At 39.9% G+C, this 14,378-nt stretch overlaps 1 protein-coding gene across 29 annotated transcripts in view; it reads right to left on the bottom strand.

Moving 5' to 3' along the window:
• LOC105496360 (zinc fingers and homeoboxes 3) overlaps positions 1 to 14,378 on the bottom strand; it is a 138,080-nt gene that overhangs the window by 89,283 nt on the left and 34,419 nt on the right. For 15 of the 29 annotated variants that reach the window (XM_071079311.1, XM_071079320.1, XM_071079316.1 and 12 more), the window contains exon 1: positions 925 to 6,328. The exons of 10 other annotated variants lie outside the window; for them this stretch is intronic. The gene's annotated coding sequence lies outside the window, so the exon portion shown is untranslated. Of the gene's footprint in view, positions 1 to 924; positions 6,329 to 14,378 lie in introns of those variants that run through there. 4 more of the 29 variants (XM_011766726.3, XM_071079328.1, XM_011766727.3 and 1 more) reach the window with 2 other exon arrangements.

The raw sequence follows: 14,378 nt of genomic DNA, 5'->3' as shown, positions 1-14,378 counted from the left end.
GGATCACAGGCGTGAGCCACAGTGCCCGGCCTACAAAAGTTTCTTTAGAAAAATAGTCGGCATGACAGATATTTTCCTATGCTTGCCAGATCCCTTCTAACTTTAAAAATTGCAACACCCTTACTCAACCAAGGCATTAGAGTTCAGTTGATTGGTTGATTCAGATGATGCCAAAAACCATGAGTGCAATCCACTATAAACCCGTTAGCTTTGTTTGCTTCACATCTACAGATTTTTAGTCTGGATGGCATATTTTGGATCATAAGAGGAAGCAGGTAGGAGTGTGGAAGACAACATTTGCTGGAGAAACAAGTCTCCAAAAACAGCACTGACTGCGGGCCAGAAGCAACAGTCTCATTCATAAAGAAAAGCTTCATAATAATTGGCAAAACACTTCTAGCTTTGAGTAAGAAGCTCTTCTCAGATCCTTTGCCAGACTATAGCCTAAAGCTCCTCCTTCAAAAAACAAAACAGATGAGATAAAAATAAAAAATTAATGTTTTCCATTTTTGCACAGGCTCTGCTTGACAGATCTGAATACAATTTTCTTATTCCTGACACCAAGGCCACTGACAATTAAAAAAAATTTTTTGAAATGATTTTAGAAAGTATCACAAAAATCTCTAGCAGTATAGCATACAAAATCACCAGAAAAACTTGACTGCAATTTCGTAAGTATGTCTTAGATTCTTTTTACAATTCCTTTAAATTTTCATAAAACCAAAAAATTATTCCATCTCCAAATAAAGTTATTTTAAACAAGCTTTTTCAAATTAAATGAAGGAAACAGTATCAGACCAATGTGGTCTGATAAATTTAAAAAAAATCCAGACCTACTCAAGGTAGAAGCTTTACCAGTTTCAACAAATAAAAATGAAAAAGTGAAACTATATTCCTTAATTGTTAGTTTAGGGAGAAACCTACTTGGGATCATCTGTCTTCATGTTTTCCTGTCCAGAGCTGGAAAGAACTTCCCAATGTACAAAGCACATGGGTTCCAACAGTCACAAGGTAACTATGACAGCAAAGCTACAGTTATCTGTGAGATCACAGAAACTATATGATGTAATTTTAAAAGTTGAAAATTCACACACAAAAAAGTTGAAAATTCACATAATATTAACCATTTTAAATGTACAATTCAGTGACATTTAGCACATTCACAATATTGTGCAACCATTACATCTACCTAGCTCCAAAATACTTTCATCACCCCAAAATGAACCTTGTATTCATTAAGCAGTCACTCCTATTCCTCCTCCTCCTACTCCTCCTCCTCCAGCTCCTGACAACCACTAATATGCTTTATGTCTCCATAAAATTACCTCTTGTGGAGATTTCATATAAATGCAATCAAACAATATGTGACCTTTTGGGTTGGCTTTCTTTCACTCTGCATAATGTTTCAAAGTTCATCTACATTGTAGCATGCATCAGTACTTCATTCCTATTTATGGCTGAAAAATATTCCACTGTATAGATGCACATCTTGCTCATCCATTCATTCACTGACAGACATTTGGGTTGTTTCCATCTTTTGGCTATTGTGAATAGTGTTGCCATGAACATGAGTGTACAAGTAGTTATCTGAATACCTGTTTTCAATTACTGGCTATATAACCAGGAGTGGAATTGCTGGGTCATATGGTAATTCTATATGGAATTCTATGAGGAACTACTGTTTTTCACAGTGGCTTCACCATTTTACTTTCCCAACAGCAAAGTACAAGGTTCTAATTTCTCTACATCCTCATCGATGCTTATAATTTTCTGTTTTTGTTTTTAAAGTATGGCCATCTTAGTGGGTGTGAAATGGTCTATCATTGTGGCTTTGATTTGCATTTCCTTAATGACCAAAGACCCAGGAAATCTTTTCATATGTTTCTTGGCCATTTACATATCTTTAGAAAATGTCTATTCAAGTCCCTTCCCCATATTTTCATTGGGTTATCTTTTCTGTTGTTCAGTTGTTTAAAAAAAAAAAAAAAAAAACTCTTAACAGATTTGCAGATATCTCCTCCCATTCTGCAGGTTGCCTTTCCACTTACTTGACAGTGTCCTTTGCTGCAAAATTTTAACATTTGATGCAGTCCAATTTGTCTATTTTTTTTTTTCTTTCGTTGCTTGTGCTTTTGGTGTCATTTCTAAGAATCCATTACCAAATCCAAGGTCATGAAGATTTACCCTTATGTTTTCTTCTAAGAGTTTATAGTCTTACCTCTTACAATTAGTTCTTTGGTCCACTCCACTTTGAGTTAATTTTAGTATGTGTGGGGTCCAACTTCACTCTTTTGCATGTAGATATCCAGTTGTACCTGCACCATTTGTTAAAGAGATTGTCCTTTCCCCAATGAATCATCTTGGCACTGCTCTCAAAGATCACAGATGTATGGGTTTATTTCTGGACTCTCAGTTTTATTCCACTGATCTATATGTCTATTCTTATGCCTACACCTATTTTGATTATTGTAGCTTTGTAGTATCTTTTGAAACTGGGAAGCATGAATACTCCAACTTTGTTTTTCTTTTTCAAGATTGTTTTGACTATTCAGGTCCCCTGCAGTTCTATATGAATTTTAGGATCAGCTTTCCTATTTCTGCAAAAATAGCTACTGGAATTTTGGTCGAGATTGCACTGAATCTTTACATCACTTTGAGTAGTATTGTCATCTTTATAATATTAAGTCTTCTAATCCATGGATGTCTTTCCATTCTATGATGTAATTTTAAGGTTATCTTAAAACATCCTTGATAAGGTGATACACTAATTTCTTTAGTTGTCTGTATCTCTACGGTAATTTACTAATATCCCAGAGTATGTCACAAATATGAAGTTTACACTTGCCACTGGTAATCCAAAATTCATATTCCAGAGAATGAGTGTAAATTATGTAGTGTCTTACTATTTCATTTGCTTTGGCCTATGGAAAAGGTCAGAACTTAAGGATTTTCATTTTCCTGACTTATAATTAAGTTTCATTATCTTCAGTTCCCAGTAGAGGAAGAGAGACGCATGAAGCTTATTTGTTCACTGATAAGAGTTAAGTTGTTTAACAGACTTCACAGAATGGTATCAGGGACTCTTTCATGTAGTTTAAATCCCCCCAAATTGATTATGTAACATTAGCTACTTCGACAAAGATTTTGCTCACAGAAGCTTGAGAGTCAGAGCTTAAAGTATCAACTATAATTGGACAGGGTGTTGGTTGGAGAGGAAGGCTTTTACAAGTCTTTTCTTTAAAATTTTTTGGCTAAAGTCTGTGAGAGAACAATCACTTGACATTATAAAGGTAACTTGAGCTGGATACAATTTGGTTTTTGCTCACACATCAAAATTAGAACTGACAATAACACAATAACCCAGGAAAAATCACTGTGGAGTTTTATAAGACTAGCAATTGCAAGGAAAGTATATATTCCCCTAAAATAAAAGTCATTTGAAACCAGTAGATTATGAGTCTGAGTGAGGGGCAGCGATTGCCTCAGTTGTGATGTTTAGTGTCAACTTTTCAAAGCTTCAGTTTGCACCTCCTTTCAATGTATAAGCTACATGAAACTCATAGTCCAAGGTGATCCAGCAACATCAGAAAGGATCTTAAGAATCAAACTGGGCCAGGCGCGGTGGCTCACGCCTGTAATTCCAGCACTTTGGGAGGCCAAGGCAGGTGGATCGACTGGGGTCAGAAGTTTGAGACCAGCCTAGCTAGCAGGGTGAAACCCTGTCTCTACTAAAAATACAAAAATTAGCAGGGCGTGGAGGTGGGCACCTGTAATTCCAGCTACTCGGGAGGGTGAAGCAGGAGAATCACTTGAACCCAGGAGGCGGAGGTTGCAGTGAGCCAAGATCGTGCCATTTGCACTCCAGCCTGGGCAACAAGAGTGAAACTCCGTCTCAAAAAAAAAAAGAAAAGAAAAGAAACTGTTTATAAATACCTTCAGTCAGAAAATACCATCTGTTGAAATAAACAACCACCAAATCCTAGGAAAAAGAAATATAATTCCATGTATTTTGCCACCTATAATGAAACTAAAAGCAATAAAAACATCATCTGGCAGGTGCTCGGGGTCAGTGCTTTGGCAGAGCATGTTAGCTAATGTAAAATTTGAATTTCTGAGTCAATGTTTATTTTTTGTTTTCACCAGAAAGTTTAAGTTGAAGAGGGCAAGGGAAAAAAAAATAGGCCCAGGCAAGAAATGGGGGCCAGAAGGTAACCAGGTAAAAACCTGATGCAGTGACACAACAGAGAGACAACAGTCCAGTGATGAGGAGAACTGGGTTAGGATGGACATAGGGTAGACTCTTGCTGGCTGAGTCCGATGCCAAGCAATCAGCACAGTGAGCAAGGCTGGTTAGCATAACATCCATAGGAGACTCACTCTCATGGCATGAGTTTTGCCACAAATTCTTCCAGAACTGGAAAGCCCTTCTAACACGGCAGGTGGAGAGGACTTCCTGTTCTTTGGTCTTACACCACTGCCTAATGAGGGTCCTATCTTTAGGGCCCACACAATTTCCCATCTTCTAAGAGTGTCTTCAACAAGCTAACTGAATGACTGTACTTCTCCCTCTCTATTTCTTCAGCTCTAGTTGCACTCAGTTAACCTGAACTCTGTGTGAAGATTCAGAGGACAGAAGAAATACAAAAAATAAAAATAAATTTACAAAAACACCAAACAAACAAAAATTCAGAGGATGGGCTGGATACAGAGGCAGTGTCCGAGGAAACAGGATAAAGGCCACATTCTCTTTGGTTGGTGGTGGCATAGAGGAAAATGAACTCTACAAGGAATGAGACAGGAGAGGAGGTGCTGTGCCCTGTCTGTCACAGAAAGAGGCATCCTGGGCCTCTCAAACCCAGAGCTCAGAATTCCTGCTCTTACGGAGTGTGCTCAATACCTGAATGTATTATAGCCACTTGAGTCTGGGGGATTTTTTTGGTTTTCCAGTTATCAAGTATATCCCCCAATCCCACCCTTAAGAGTCTGTTTTCCTTTTTTTTTTTTTTTTTTTAAACTGTAGCTCATGTTGGAAAAGCAGTTAGGGAAGTACTTTAAGAGTATATCCTAGTACTCCTTAGCCTGAAGCCTCTGCAGAAGGAAGCCCAGATAAGGCACTTCAGGGACATTTGCTGCAAGGCTGCTGGGGAGAGGAAGTACCCCTCCTCACTCTCAGTATAGTCAAGGCTCAGCGCTTTCAGTAACCTCTCTGTCTCAAAGCAACTGCTGTGATTTGATCCAATGTGGTAGTGGCTCTCTTGGTCTCTAATTGGGTACCCTGAGCTCTCTCAATGCTTAGCTCTTTTTTTTTTCTTTCTGTAAAGGGAGTTTTCAATTTGCAGGCCTGTCGTTCTGTGCCCAAGATCTGAACTCTTGAGGCGTCCGCCTGGGACTTGGCGGGCTCACTTTAGTTTTGTTTTCTGTTCTCTTTGTGGTGGTCTTAGTTATAAGCGCCTGGAAACCAGCCCTTAACTGCAGGGCAAATGCTTGCTTCACAAGCCCTGCTAGACAGAAAAAAGGAGAAAGAAAGCACACTGGGGTTTATGACATAGCTACAAACTACCCCCAATTTTTAAATAGACAAAACCTGGACACATCCTACATATCTGTCAGCATAAGAATAGATTTTAAAAATTGTGATATTCATACAATGGAATACTACTCAGCAATAAAAAAGAATACATTTCTGATACACATGTCATGGATGAATCTCCAAAGCATGGTGAGCAAAAGAAGTTAGATAGAAAATAAAATGTGGAGTTCTAGAAAAGATAAAATTTATGGTGGTAAAAATCACAATAGAATGATGAAGACAGACAAGACAGCATAAGGAGGAAACTTTTCTAGAGTGGCAAAAATGTTCGTATACTGATTGGGGGTGGTGTTTATGTAAGTATAAACATTTGACAAAAACGTATATAAACTAACCAGGCAAGGTGGGGTGTACTTGTAGTCCCAGTTGCTTGGGAGGCTGAAGCAGGAGGATTGCTAGAGCCCAGGAGTTTAAGGTCAGCCTGGACAACATAGCAAGACTCTCTCTCTTAAAAAAAGAAACTAACTTATTCAACTATATACTTTTTTTAAATGACACAAACATTTTTGTAACATTTTTTAAATGGCACAAAGCCAGTTTTCCATCATGTTGCATCTATGTGGCTAGTATTTTGAGAAAAGGGTATATTTTTAAAGTATTTGATGTACTCAAATATACCTCTTTAAACAAACAGTTAAATCTAAGGTAGTATGTAAATTTATACTGAGTTCAATTAATTCTTAATACTGAATTACACAGAGAATTCTCTCAAATTTCTCCTGCTCTACCCTCCATGTTAATTTTTTTTTTTTTTTTTTTTTTTGGGAAAGGGTCTCGCTCTATCGCCCAGGTTGGAGTGCAGTGGTGCTATCTTGGCTTACGGCAAGCTCCGCCTTCTGGGTTCACACCATTCTCTTGCCTCAGCCTCCCAAGTAGCTGGGACTACAGGCACCCGCCACCACGCCTGGCTAATTTTTTGTATTTTTAGTAGAGACGGGGTTTCACCATGTTAGCCAGGATGGTCTCGAGCTTCTGACCTCGTGATCCACACACCTTGGCCTCCCAAAGTGCTGAGATTACAGGCGTGAGCCACTGCGCCCGGCCCCCTCCATGTTAAATATTTTAAACATGTTTTAAAAGCATAAAGAATAGTGTAAGGGATGGAAAGATTAATTTTAGTGTGGAAAAAAAACTCCCCTGATTACAAGAGCAATACACTTTCAATATAAGCAAACTGGAAAATACAAAGAAGTAGAGAAGATTATAGCTAGGGGAGGCTGGGTGTGGTGGCTTATACCTGGGATTGCACTTTTGGAGGCCGAGGTGGGCGAATTACTTGAGGCCAGGAATTCGAGACTAGCCTGGCCAACATGGTGAAACTACATCTGTACTAAAAATACAAAAATTAGCTGGGTGTTGGGGGTTAACACTTGTAGTCCCAGCTACTCAGGAAGCTGAGGCAGGAGAACTGCTTGAACTAGGGAGGCAGAGGTTGCAGTGAGCAGAGATTGTGCCACTGTAACTCCAGCCCGGTCGACAGAGAGAGACCCTGTCTTGAAGAAAAATAAAATAAAAAGATTATAGCTGGGGGAAAGCTTATATAACCCAAAAAATATCCACTACCAAAAGATAAGCACCGTCAACATTCTGATGCACACACATGTGCACACACACAATTTTAACCATACTGGGATCATACTGCACATATTGGTATTTTTTCGTACTTAAATATGGGTCTGATAAACATCTCTCATGTTATTGAGCATTCTTTGCATCTTTTATTACTACTGAGGTTAAACCTTTTCATGTGATTACTGGCCATTCATATTTCTTTGTGGAACAGCTTGGCAATTTAAAAAATAATACCAATATTTTCCTGAATATACTTATTGTAGATATACAGAAAATACAGAAGACTATAAGACTATAGAGGAAAAAGTGCACATAATTCAAATCATAGAAACAATCACTACTGCTAATTTTTACTGTTGCCCAGGTTGGAATGCAGCGGTGCAATCTCAGTTCACTACAACCTTCGCCTCCTGGGTTCAAGCAATTCTCCTGCCTCAGTCTCCTGAGTAGCTGGAACTACAAGCGCCCACCACCATGCTGGCTAATTTTGGTATTTTTAGTAGAGACGGGGTTTCACCATATTGGCCAGGCTGATCTTGAACTCCTGACCTTGTGATCCTCCCGCTTTGGCCTCCCAAAGTGCTGGGATTACAGATGTGAGCCACCTTGCCCGATCTCTCTGCAGTTTTTAAACAGAATATTCTAGATAAATCTGTTTTACAATATATATTTTTTTCACCTAGCATCATTATATAAGCATTTTCCCTATGACATTAAAATCTTTTTAAATATTTATTTTTGTTAACTTCATGTTGTTTAATTTTGTTAGCTGCATAGATGTACCATAATTTGTACCATAATTTAGCAATTATCCAGTGTCAGGCATTTGGATGTGTTTGGTTTTTGTTTTTATTTATTTTTATTTTTATATTTTTTTTGAGACAGAGTCTCGCTCTGTTGCCCAGGATGGAGTGCAGTGGTATGATCTGGGTTAACTGCAAGCTCCACCTCCCAGGTTCATGCCATTCTCCTGGTTCAGCCTCCCAAGTAGCTGGGACTACAGGTGCTTGCCACCACGCCCAGCTAATTTTTTGTATTTTTAGTAGAGACAGGGTTTCACTGTGCTAGCCAGGATGGTCTCGATCTCCTGACCTCGTGATCTGCCTGCTTCAGCCTCCCAAAGTGCTGGGATTACAGGCGTTAGCCACCACGCCCTGCCTGTTTTTATTTATTTTATAACATCTTTGTAAATAAATTATTGTCTTCACCCATGATTACTTCCTTGGGATAGACTGCCAGAATTTGAATCCTGGGTCAAAGAGGATGGAAGTTTTAAAGGCCCATATTGCCAAACTGCACTGAGTATTGTACCACTTTGCATTCCACAAGAAATATATAAGAATGTCTATACTTCTACATCCTTGTTAGCATTAAATTCTCTTTCTCATATATAATCCTCACCCCTTATATACTCCCCACCACAACCTCTGCTCCACACACACACACAAAAACACACTTCACTAATTTGATACGTGAAAAATGGTATCTTACAACTTTAAATGCTTTTTTTTTTTTTTTAACTAATAGAATGAAGTAGTTTTTCATTTGGTTAAACCACCTCAAGTTCCTCTTCTGTAAATAGTCAGCTCAACTCCTTGAATGTCTGATACTATTCAGAAGTAACCAAAAAGTATTTGAGGACTTCTTGCTCATCATAAATAATGATTAACTTAGAATGTACTTCTCCTGTCTCTTAAAATCACCAATATAAAAGACTACTTTTAAAAATATATATATTATAAAAATACAAGAGTAATAAGTTCACAGCAGCACAGGATAAACAGGAAAGATACCATCAGAAGAGCATGAGGACTTCTGGGCCAAAGGGAGGGGAAATGCCATCAGGACTGACTGAATGACAGCAATACTAAGACGTAAAGGAAACTGCAACTTGAACCAAGCAAAAGAAGGAAACTCTAAAACTGTGAATATAACCATAGAACCCCTAGGGGAGAACAAACTCAAATTCAGACTGTGAATATAACCATAGAACCCCTAGGGGAGAACAAACTCAAATTCAGACATAAGGGAAGCTGGATGTAGAAGCAGAAGTGAGCCCAGGACTGTCAGGAGAATAATTAGAGGCCTATGGAACAGCTGCATCCTCCAGTGTTCTCAGAAAGGCTAAGCTGTGAGAACAGCTCTCTATAATAAAGTGGAGGATCAGCTGTGGGGGAACCACCCACATAGGTGCTGGGACTACAGAACGAAGAAACAGCACCACACATGACAACGCACACACCCGCCTAGAAGGCAGCTGACTGAATCCCTGGAGGTATATCCCTGGTAGCAGGACCAGCACTCCTGTACTCTGAATTTACTTCCGGAAGAATAATTCCCACTTGTGCTGAGAAAACCCACTACAGTTACCACTCTGATCACACAATCAAAAAGTTCTCAATCCTGGACGCACATCAGAATCATCTGCTAAGCTTTTTAGAAATATCAATTGCCTGGGCCCCACCACGATCCAATTGAATCAGTATTTACAGAGGGAAGAGAGGCCCAGGCATTTGTATTTAAATATTCTTCAGATAATTTAATGTGCCATTAAGTAATAACAAATAAAAATAGCCAAGGAAGCAGAAAATAATTGTAGTATTCTCTGAAAGATCTATTAAGATATCATTTCAAAGATCTATGGAGATACTAAGGGAGAGGAATAATACTAAAAAGTTATTACTGGGGAATAAAAAACAAAGCTACTTTTTGTTTTGTTTTTGTTTTTTTAAGTAGAGATGGGGTTTTACCATGTTGGCCAGGCTGGTCTCAAACTCCTGACCTCAAGTGATCCAACCACCTCAGCCTCCCAAAGGGCTGGGATTATAGGCATGAGCCACTGCATCGGGCCAAAAAAGTTTTTTCATCCTTCAACAGAGGTCTGAATAGCAAAAGGGGCATAACCAAAGACAAAAGCAGTGATTTACAAGATCAAACTGACGAATTCTCCCAAACCAAGAAACGGGAAATGAGAGGGGAAAGGAGGATAAATCTAGATGATCCAATATATGTCTAACCTTTGTTTTAAAGGAGAGGATAGAGGAAAAGAAATTACCAAAGAAACAGGACCAAATAGATCTGAGTTAAAGAGATCCGAGCATTTGGTTGAAAGGGTCTGCCAAGTTTACATGGCGTATAACGATATTGAAAAAAACTACCTAAATATAGCTTGGTGAAATTTTTAAATTACAAAATAAAACTGAAATCTAGGAACATGCTACAGGTAGGAAGTATGCTAACTGTAACAAAAGGAAAATTGTATTTGCACCAGACTTCTCATCTGTAATTTCAGATGCTAAAACACAAATGAAACAATTTCTACGAAGTTTAAAAGGAAAACTAACTTTAAGCATAGACTCTCATATTACCTAAAACTGTTACTTAAGTATGAAGGCAAAATAAAGTTACCTGGGGATATACAACTGCTCTATGAAGTTCACCACTGTGTTCTTTGGGGGAAAGTAGGAAGAGACTCAAAGGTGTACTGTAGCAAATTAAATTTGAATCCAAGAAATAAAAGATTTGGAATACAAGAAGCAGAGCTGAACAACAAAAAAAAAAAGGCTTAAAACTCTACTCCACAATTATCGATAAAATAGACACTAGGTGAAGTGCAACTGCTAATAAGAATTATTGAAACAAAAAAGATAATGTCGAAAATTAATGAGAAACTTTGAAAAATAGCTGGGAGTAGGAAAGAGTAGTAGACAAAAAATCTTTTCTTATTTGTGGAAGAACCAAAGACGGTAATTAAATTTTGATGCTTACAGAGAAAGTTCAGTTCAAATAAAAGGATGACTTCCTCCAGGAACTGGAAGGATGATGGTGAATGGAGGTGAGTGCAACATGAGGTTAATTAGTCCACAGCCACGTCACATATCACCTTGCAAACAGTGACGGGTGTTTAAACATTTTATCCTAAGAGAAATGGTAAGCCATTTAAAAGTTTTAAGCAGGGGAGTAACATAACTGACTTACGTTTCCAAAAAGATCACTTTGGCTGAAAGTAGAGTAGATGGGAGTGAGTAGCAGCTGAGAGAGAAGGCAGAAGGCTATTGCAGAAGTCCTGGGCTATGACGACAGTGGCCCACGTTAGGGTGCTGGCAGTGAAGATGGGTTCCCTAATGTGTTACAGGTAGAATCGATAGTCCTTCTGGTGGATTGGGCGTGAGGGACAGAGTTGTTAAGGATGACTCCCAGGTTCCTGACTTTAACAACTAAATCCATAAAGGTGTCTTTTACCTCAAGATGAAGAAGACCAGAAAATAAACACATCAGCAAGCTGCCAAAAAATTATTAAGTACCCTTTCAGTGCTTGAGCTCTAGAATAATTTTTCATTTAAATTCTAGACCCTGGCCGGGCATGAGATCCCAGACTTTGGGAGGCCGAGGCAGGCGGATCATGAGGTCAGGCAATCAAGACCATCCTGGCTAACACAGGGAAACCCCATCTACTAAAAATACAAAAAATTAGCCGGGCGTGGTGGCGGGCGCCTGTAGTCCCAGCTGCTCAGGAGGCTGAGGCAGGAGAAAGGCGTGAACCCAGGAGGTGGAGGTTGCAGTAAGCTGAGATCACACCACTGCACTCCAGCCTGGGCAACAGTGCAAGACTCCATCTCAAAAAAAAAAAAAAAAAAAAATCTAGATCCTGTGGTATGCTGCAAATGCCAAAGGCAATCACATAACTTCTCACCTTCTCTACCAAGTAACAATCTTCCTTAAGCACATATTTCTATGCATATTTAACACTATAGAAGTAATGTTTTAGAGGTCCATTAGACACAATTCATCTTTTTTTTTCTTTTTTTGGGGGGCAAAGTCTAGCTCTATCACCAGGCTACAGTGCAGTGGCACGATCTCAGCTCACTGCAACCTCCGCCTCCTGGGTTCATGCCATTCTCCTGCCTCAGCCTCCCGAGCAGCTGGGACTACAGGCATCCACCACCATGCCCGGCTAATTTTTTGTATTTTTAGTAGAGATGACGTTTCACCACGTTAGGTGGGCTGTTCTCGAACTCCTGACCTTGTGATCCACCTGCCTCGGCCTCCCAAAGTACTGGGATTACAAGTGTAAGCCACCACACTCAGCCCACAATTCATCTTTTGATGCCTCTAGTGAAGTCCACCTTTAAATGATGGCCAGGGCCGGGCGCGGTAGCTCGAGCCTGTAATCCCAACACTTTGGGAGGCCGAGATGGGCGGATCATGAGGTCAGGAGATCGAGACCATCCTGGCTAACATGCTGAAACCCCGTCTCTACTAAAAGATACAAAAATATAGCCGGGCGAGGTGGCGGGCGCCTGTAGTCCCAGCTACTCGGGAGGCTGAGGCAGGAGAATGGCGTGAACCTGGGAGGCAGAGCTTGCAGTGAGCTGAGATCCAGCCACTGCACTCCAGCCTGGGCGACAGAGCGAGACTCCGTGTCAAAAAAAAAAAAAAAGAAAAAAAAAAGAAAAGAAATAAATGATGGCCAAATATCAAGTCTAAAACCCAGGTACATTGCATGAAGTTAAACTGGGCAAATAAGGAATCGAATAAAATATACGACATCTCATGACTATTTCTAACATTTCCTAAAGATGATTATTTTGATCAGCTAGAGACTGGTACATGTAATAACACTAAAAATTCACTGCATAACCAAAGGCTTTCACAGCTCTTTATTGTTTTATTTATTTATTTTTGGAGACAGGGTCTTGCTCTGTTGCCCAGGCTAGAGTGCAGTGGCGCGATCTTGGCTCACTGCCACCTCCATCTCCTGGGTTCAAGCCATTCTTATGTCTCAGCCTCTCAAGTAGCTGGCACTACAGGCATGCCCCACCATGCCCAGCTAGTTTTTGTATTTTTAGTAGAGACAGGGTTTTTTGCTATGTTGCCCAGGCTGGTCTTGAACTACTGGACTCAGATGATCTGCCCACCTTGGCCTCCCAAAGTACTAGTATTACAGGTGTGAGCCACCGTGCCTGGCCTCACAACTCTTTAGACATCACATCAAGGTGCACATGTGCGTGCATTCACATGCCAGAGATTTTCTATACCCTGGAAATGAGAGCCCTCTCCTCCACATCTGTCCAGCTGTGGTAGAGCTTCCCAAAGTCCATAATGCAGGGTTTCAGCTCTCCACTAACTATGCAGTTGAATGACTTCCTATAAAAACAAGGTCACACACCACTAAGGGTAAAAGCAAGTGTATTTCCTAGGGAGGCAATCACTGAACATTAATATCACTTTTATTGGGCCAGGTGGGGTGGTTCATGCCTGTAATCCCAGCACTTTAGGAGGCTGAGGCAGGCGGATCACAAGGGTCAGGAGATCGAGACCATCCTGGCTAATATGGTGAAACCCCGTCTCTACTAAAAATACAAAAAATTATCCAGGCATGGTGGCAGGCATCAGTATCCCAGTTACTCGGGAGGCTGAGGCAGTAGGATGGCGCAAACCCCAGAGGCAGAGCTTGCAGTGAGCTGAGATTGTGCCACTGCACTCCAGCCTAGGCACCAGAGTAAGACTCTGTCTTAAAAAAAAAAAAAAAAAAAAAAAAAAAAAAATCACTTTTATCTACGGTCACTGTGAGTCAAAGACAAACATGAGGATCACATTCTCCAGTCTCCAACCTAGACTGTCCAGAACCCAGCTCCTCTTAGGAACAGTACATGGATAGTTACTTTCAAAATGTCTTGAGTGGAGAGAAGATGAAGAGAGAAGAGAAAACCTTTTTACTCTCTGTACTTGTGTATCTTTCGGATGGTACAAGTATTAATATATATGTATTGTATATTATTTATGTAATTTTAAAAAGGAAAAATAGACTATTAAACAAAAATCTCTTTTTCTCAAACCTTTGTGATAGAATGAGTCAGTGTCCCCAGAGTAATGAGAAAATTGCACTTGCTTCGTAATGTTTCAGTTACCAGATAAGGAATGCCTATTACCTAATTACTTAAGAAGGAATACAGCTGTTGATCAAATAAATGAATTTATAAACACTTGGGTATTTACAAGGTACCAAGCAGCATGCCATCCTAGACTCTCTCCCCTTCTCAGGACACTCACTTTGCTTGATCTCCTATTCTCCAATTGCTTCAAGTCCCATCTTACATGCCAACTATCCCCAAAGCCAGCTTTCTCTCACCACAGAGCAAGCTGCCCATTAGACATCTGCTCTTGGATGGCCCACTACCCCCTAGGCTCAACATGTCCCAAACCAGAATCATCA

The sequence above is a fragment of the Macaca nemestrina genome, chromosome 15 (genome assembly GCF_043159975.1).
Source record: "Macaca nemestrina isolate mMacNem1 chromosome 15, mMacNem.hap1, whole genome shotgun sequence".
NCBI classification, from domain to species: Eukaryota; Metazoa; Chordata; class Mammalia; order Primates; family Cercopithecidae; genus Macaca; species Macaca nemestrina.
The sequence above is the reverse complement of the archived record's forward strand: the minus strand, read 5'-3'. Positions and strand labels throughout refer to the sequence as shown.